General features: G+C 42.5%; 1 protein-coding gene across 2 annotated transcripts in view; it reads left to right on the plus strand.

Moving 5' to 3' along the window:
• The first annotated feature begins 4,555 nt into the window (after positions 1 to 4,555).
• bahd1 (bromo adjacent homology domain containing 1) overlaps positions 4,556 to 6,391 on the plus strand; it is a 44,295-nt gene continuing 42,459 nt past the window's right edge. The window contains exon 1 of one of the 2 annotated variants that reach the window (XM_017038108.2): positions 4,556 to 5,456. The gene's annotated coding sequence lies outside the window, so the exon portion shown is untranslated. The remainder of the gene's footprint in view (positions 5,457 to 6,391) is intronic. The other variant, XM_017038091.2, reaches the window with a different exon arrangement.

The following is a 6,391-nucleotide window of genomic DNA, read 5'->3' on the forward strand; positions in this document are numbered from 1 at the left end:
AACTTTGTACACAGACAGAGTGTAGTTACGTGGTTCTCAAACTTTGTACACCACATACCACCTCTGACTGTATCATCCTTCCATGTATGACCAGTATCACCATAATTAAAATACATGAGCACAGGCTAGCACTTTCTGGCTAGGCTAGTAACTGAAGTGTACAGTTTGTTATTAGCTAAAAAACACACAGAGACACTATATGTAGTTAACAACTAAGAGACTCACCCAATCTTAATGGGAATCAGATTCTCTCAAGCACCTCTAGTGGGTGCCAAAGTACCATCAGTGGTACATGTACCATAGTTTGAGAACCACCGTTGTAGTTACTGTTTTTCAATTCAAAAGTGGCCTTAAATCTATGTTTGTATTTCTTGAACGTTTTGGTACAGTTAGTTTTCAACCACGACTCAAATGCGGAGGAAGAACCTTATTAACGAAAATTGCGTCTGAAGATCGGTTTTGTGTTGATTATGAATTTGTAAAACTAACATGATTTTCATGGTTTGCATGTTTTTTTCTTTGTGAGTTCTATCGTGTATGAAATACTTTAAGTTTTAAACCAACACTCCGACCAGAGCTGTGAAAGTTCTGCTGCTGCTGCTGGGATGTTCAGAGGTTGTGAGAACTGTTTCTACAGTATTTGTTGTGTCAGGATGGCCGACAGATAAGGGCTTGAGTTTTGCTCCGGGACATTTTGGCGACCTAGCGTTACTTATTGAGCCACTAATTTCATCCTCTTCAGCTAACAGTGGTTCTATCGTCAGCTGATGTGTATTTAATGGAAATGTCGATCAATGTATGTGATTTCTCTTTAAGTACAGAAATGCAGATGTAGAATGTTTGATGAGAAATAATGAGCAGTGAGTTTGAAGTCCGTTGTATTGATCGTCGAGTAAATGTATTTGTCTATTTTATAAATAAATTTCATTGTAATGGCCTTTTTTAATGCCGTTTTTGTTAATTATAAAGCTGGACATAACAGATGAATTCTCTTCAACCATTTTGCTAAGTTTTAGTCCTTTGTTTGCTAGATCTTGATGCTAACTTTGAGCAATTTTTGCTAGCATAAATGTAAACGTTGTTTTTTCAGTTAACTGTTGTCTTACATGCTACTACTTATTATATTATCATTTATATGAGTTGCTGCCACCTAGTGACTGGAAGCTTGTTTAGGTTTAGGTAGTTGTTTTGTCAAATTTTAAGCTGTTTCTGACCTAAAATCATATTGTAAGTTTGACTAAATTTGTCGACTTGATTGTATTGTAAGTTAAGTTCCATCCATCCATCCATTTGCATCCGCTTTTCTGTTACCGGGTCACGGAGGCAGCAGTCTCCCTGACCTCCACCCAAATCAAACTGCACCGTACAAACCCCCCTGAACCTTCCTGCAGGTGGTGAGTCTACTGGAAGGTACCAACCGCCCTAACCGGGATTCGTTCTTGCCCAGGAGGTGAACCCTGGGGTTCCACACCAATGACAGAGACATTGCCTCTGGGCCAAAGCGCCACTATAAGTTTTTTCAGCTAACTCTTTTTTTTAGCCTTTAAGCTAAATTCATATCTCTCTGTCAGGTTTTTCTTTTATATTTATAAACATATTTGCTACCTTAAACAATCACTACATACCTATACATTTATGCTAATTTAAGCTATTTTTGTCCTCTCCTTTAGCTACATTCTTCTCTCACTTCTTCGCTCCCTTTGCTCCATATTCTTTATGACTTTTGGGCTGACTTGGCAAACGTGGAGCTGTTGTGACATTTTTATGCTGGTCTAAATGTCAGATTTGGCCGAGGTTGGAGTTGAATTACGGCGGTCACTGACATCTCTGTCCATCACCTGTGTGAACGATGGCTCTTCTCTGCAGCTGTCCTCCTCTGGACGGTTGGTTTGACTGGACTCCACCCTCCCCACCCCCATCCCTGTGTGGATTATCGAGATACTTGTTTTATGTCTGACTCCAGTGAAGTTCCTTATCAGCTCTGATGACTGGTACAAAAGACACTCTGCTCTCTTCGTATTCAGAGATGACTGTGGGTTTGTGCTGAAATGAAGGTGCATTTGTTGTTAGATCATCTGATTAGAACAAAAAATAGAAAATGAAAAGGATAACTTTGTAAAAAAAAACAAAAAAAAAACAATGAGCTGGCTGTTTGTAGAAAGGCCCGAAGGTAGACAGTAGTTCAACGACTGATCTCATCTACTACATTTGAATAATACATAGGAGCTCTGTTTCACTGTGGATTTCCATTTTACAGGAAGTGACTTTGTCACAGACTCTGCAGCTCAGAGGTGTCCAGTATGAAGGTGCGTTCAGGTTCAAACCTCTGTCCCTGTGAACGTGGCTTCATACGCATACAACTGCAATTTCTTGGCATGTAAATTGAAACTGGTGGTTCTCATATAATCGGCCCAAACGACCCACAGTTTCCCCCCGAGCCTCTGGGTCACAACCCAGTTTTTATTAGGCAATCAGTTTAAGTCGGCAAAACCTCCTGTAACCAACTACAGCAGGTCCTCATGTTGGAGCAAAGGCTAAAATGTATCGAGTCATGTCAAATATTTGACATTGGAAAAATTCCCATGGTGCACCACTTAATGTAAATTTCACAAAAAGTACATGTAATATAATAGAAATATTTTCTAGTTTTAATTTACTCCCATATTCTTTACTCCGTATGACACCCTGTCCCGTTTAGTTGTTCACAGCCCTGAGATATTTGCAGGAATTGAAGAAAGTATAATCATATGACAGTTTTATCATGCATGTGATCTGTCCAAAAAATGATTGACTAGTCTTCATTTGAGAATCTGATAACATGTATATTTTTATCTGTACAAACCACTGTATAAGTTGCTGCCACCTAGTGGCTGGAGGCTTGTTATCATTCTAGCATTACAGCAGTGGTGACACTGATGTCCAGCTTGGCATATTCCATTGGAAGACCCTCGCAACCCCCCGCCCCCCCCTCCCGGCACCTCCCTATGTCCCCAGGGGGGCCCGCCCCACTATTTGAGAAGTACTGATTTAAAGTGACCTCTGACCCCTGGCACTCTGACACTGATGTTAAAATGCAGTTTATAGGACAGTTAATTGTTTTTTAAATATTTTTTCGAAAGGTTTGATAAGCCCCTAGAATAATTTCTCATTTTACAGTAAAGTGAATTTAGTTTAGTTTTTGGGTTGTGACGACCTCCACATCTGTAGTTAGTCTGCAGGGATGATCCTCTGTTTAATAGCTGTGTTACCATGTAATAGTGACAGAGCTGGGCGTCCGCTGGTCTGAGTGAAGGAAGCGGCTGCTGGACGTGGACTGCGCTCTGACCTTCAGGCTGTCCGCCTCTGTATTCAGCCGGAAGGGCTCCCTCCTCCCTGCAGAGAGAGCTGCAACCTCAGTGTGTTATTGTCCTGGAGAACCATTGCTGTTTGACGAAAAGCCTCGGCTCTGAAGTCACTGTGAGTTTATCACCGGGGACCGTGCAGACGCTGGAGTCAAAATGAGGCTGTGAGGCTCCTGAAGGAAGGGTTGGTTTATTTCAGTGGTGGTGGATTAGTGGTTAAGGAAGCAGACTTGGGTCTGGAAGGCTCCAGGTTTGAGTCCACCAGCTGCCGAATTACCACCGTCCCCACACACTGCTGTCCACTGTTCACTTTGGTGATGGGTTAAAAACAGAGGTCACATTAGGTTGTGTGCTGTGTCACAGTGACAAGGAGTTCACTTTCCTTCCTATACTTTAAGTCAAAATCTAAGTTAAAAAACAGATATTTAGGGATCATGTTTGTGATAATAAAGCTAAGCTAAAGTCATTAATTTGAGTTAAGAAAACATTCAAATTTATGGCATTTAGTTTCAAATGAAACTCACTGAATGCAGCCGTGACTCTCGGAAAATAAATCTGTTTGGTCCAAGAGGTGAGGAGTGAGGAGAGAAATGAAGAATGTTGTGTTTTTTTCCTGTTTTTCTGCAGATCACATGCAGCTTTGACAAGATCCTGGCATCAGCTCCAGACTTTGAAATATTGTTTTAATATATTTTCGTGTTGTGTTGTAACCGGTGTTCAACAATATTTGGTCAACAAAGAATAGAGTGAAGAAATATGGTTTTATTATTATTATTATTACTGAGCTTAATATCGTTGTGTTTTTATTACTGTTGTTTATATTATATATGATTGTTATCATTATGTTAAACACACTAGAACTTCGATGATGTTTATTTGCAGTTGGTTCTTGAATCAGTTCCTAAACCCTGATCGTGTTCATATTTGACTCTGAAAATTCAACATGTTTGACTGACTGGGATGTTTCCAGGTAGGACAGACTGGTGCAGACTTGTTCCAACTTTTTTTTTTTGCTTACTCAGTACTATTTGAATTTTTTTATGTTGACCTAATTAGAGAAAAAAGAAGAAAAAAGAAATCCAGCAAACTCTCAACTCATGGTCCAGGGCTTTAAAACTGACCCACAGCACCATCTACAGCAGGCGTGGGCAAACTCATGCCACAACTAAACGCTAAATGCTTTTTCATTTTTTTTTGCCATCTATTGGGAAAACGTAGGTATTGTAAGGAAAAGGCAGACGTATAATGATAATATAAATAAATTATATAATTTGGAAAAGTTTGGTGGGCCGGGTTAAAAACCTGAACGGGCCGCATCTGGCCCCCGGGCCTTAGTTTGCCCATGCGTGACCTACAGGATTGTAGGAGGTGGAAGATTTGGGAACAATAAGTAAACAATATGCATAGTTTTTCCCTTAAAGTGACACGAGTGGAAAATTAAAGTTGGACAGACAGAGGAGCAGAGTGTTTCACACATGAGTGGAGCAGGAGACACGGAGCAGTCACATGTCACAGCAGGCTTTAGTCAGCATTAACACACACACACACACACTCTCACACACTCACACGTTGAGTAAATAAGTGTGAAATGAAGCGGGGCTGCTTTAATCGCGTTAACTCGTCACGCTGTGGACTGCTGCCGCCGCGGGGACAGTGACATGTGGACGGCCGTGGCCCTTTAAGAAACTCCATGTTTTCGCTACATGGTGCGTCAACATAAAAAAAAAGCGGATGATGCTGTTATGTAAAAACACGCTGAAGTGACTGGTACTTTCTGCAGGAGCTCCAGCTCAGCTCTGCCTCGTTCTGTCGATCACTGTCGGGAGTTTAAAGTCAAGCGACGGCGGATTTATTTTCACGCGCGGCGCACGGAGCGGTGCAGTTTGGAGAACATAAGACGAGAGAGAGAGAGAGAGAGCAAGAGAGAGAGAGAGAGAGGGGGAGAGAAGGAAGCTGAAGCAGATGAAGTCAACATGAGTAGCCTTCCACTCCGTTTTCCTCCTTCTCTTGCGGGAAGCGTACACCTGACGCATCACTCTCTCGGCCTGTGGAAGTGAATGGTTTCTCTCCGCGAACGTCGTCGTCTGCAGCGGTCAGTCTTCGGGGCTAAACACGGTAAGACTCGCCGACAAGGCTGAAACTCCTGATCGTGTAAAACTGAAAGTGCCACAGGCAGCAGGACGAGGTCGAGCCGTGAGACTCGAACTGCTGCCCCTGCTGCCGCTGCTGCTGCTGGAAATGTGGCAGCCAGACACAGACAGCTTGATCTGAACTTGTGGAGTTGATCAGTAAACAGAGAGAAATAGTCTTGAAGGTGTTAGGAGTGTGTGTGTGTGTATGTGTGTGTGTGTGTGTGTGTGTGAGACTCGGTGTGTGATCGGGTGTAACGAATGTCACAGAAGCTGCTTCTGCTCAGGTGTTCTACGTTCTACGTTCTACGTTCTTTCTATGTCAGTTTCCCAACAACACGTTCTCAACTTTCCAGATGATGCGTTCACTGGTGTGTTCTATTTTATGGCTTTTTAATAGTAGTAGAAAAGATAAAGAATTACTATCTATCTACATATAAACATGGATAAGACCAGCAGGATACTGTGTGGTTGGGTGTGCTGTCCGATTGACCGATGGGTTTCACCAGAGATCAGCTCTGAGCCGACTTTTGTTTTGACGGTGGATTTCACAGAGTTTGGCAACTTTTTGTCTCACAGGCCACACAGAATTTGAGCAGCGTTCCGGTGCTGTACCTGTTGGGATAGATTTCTTTTGTGTCTGTGCGAAATAAGATAAAATGAAATTAAAGTTCTGCTTTTCACGCGACTGGAATGGTGCCGTGGCGATGTCTGAGGCGGAGAGATAGCCCCCCCCCCAGAGGTGGAGGAACCTGTGGTCTTATCTTGTCCCTCATTCACTTGTGATTATGTTACAAACAGAGAGGAAGAGACTTTGAACCAACAACGGTTTGTTTTGATTGGGCCCATTTCTTCCCCGCGGTCTGGAGCCTCCTCTGGTGCCTGCTGTGAACAGCTGCGAGCTTAATCCAGGCTGATTCT

Source organism: Cynoglossus semilaevis, chromosome 1 (genome assembly GCF_000523025.1).
Source record: "Cynoglossus semilaevis isolate Cse_v1.0 chromosome 1, Cse_v1.0, whole genome shotgun sequence".
Lineage (NCBI taxonomy): Eukaryota > Metazoa > Chordata > Actinopteri > Pleuronectiformes > Cynoglossidae > Cynoglossus > Cynoglossus semilaevis.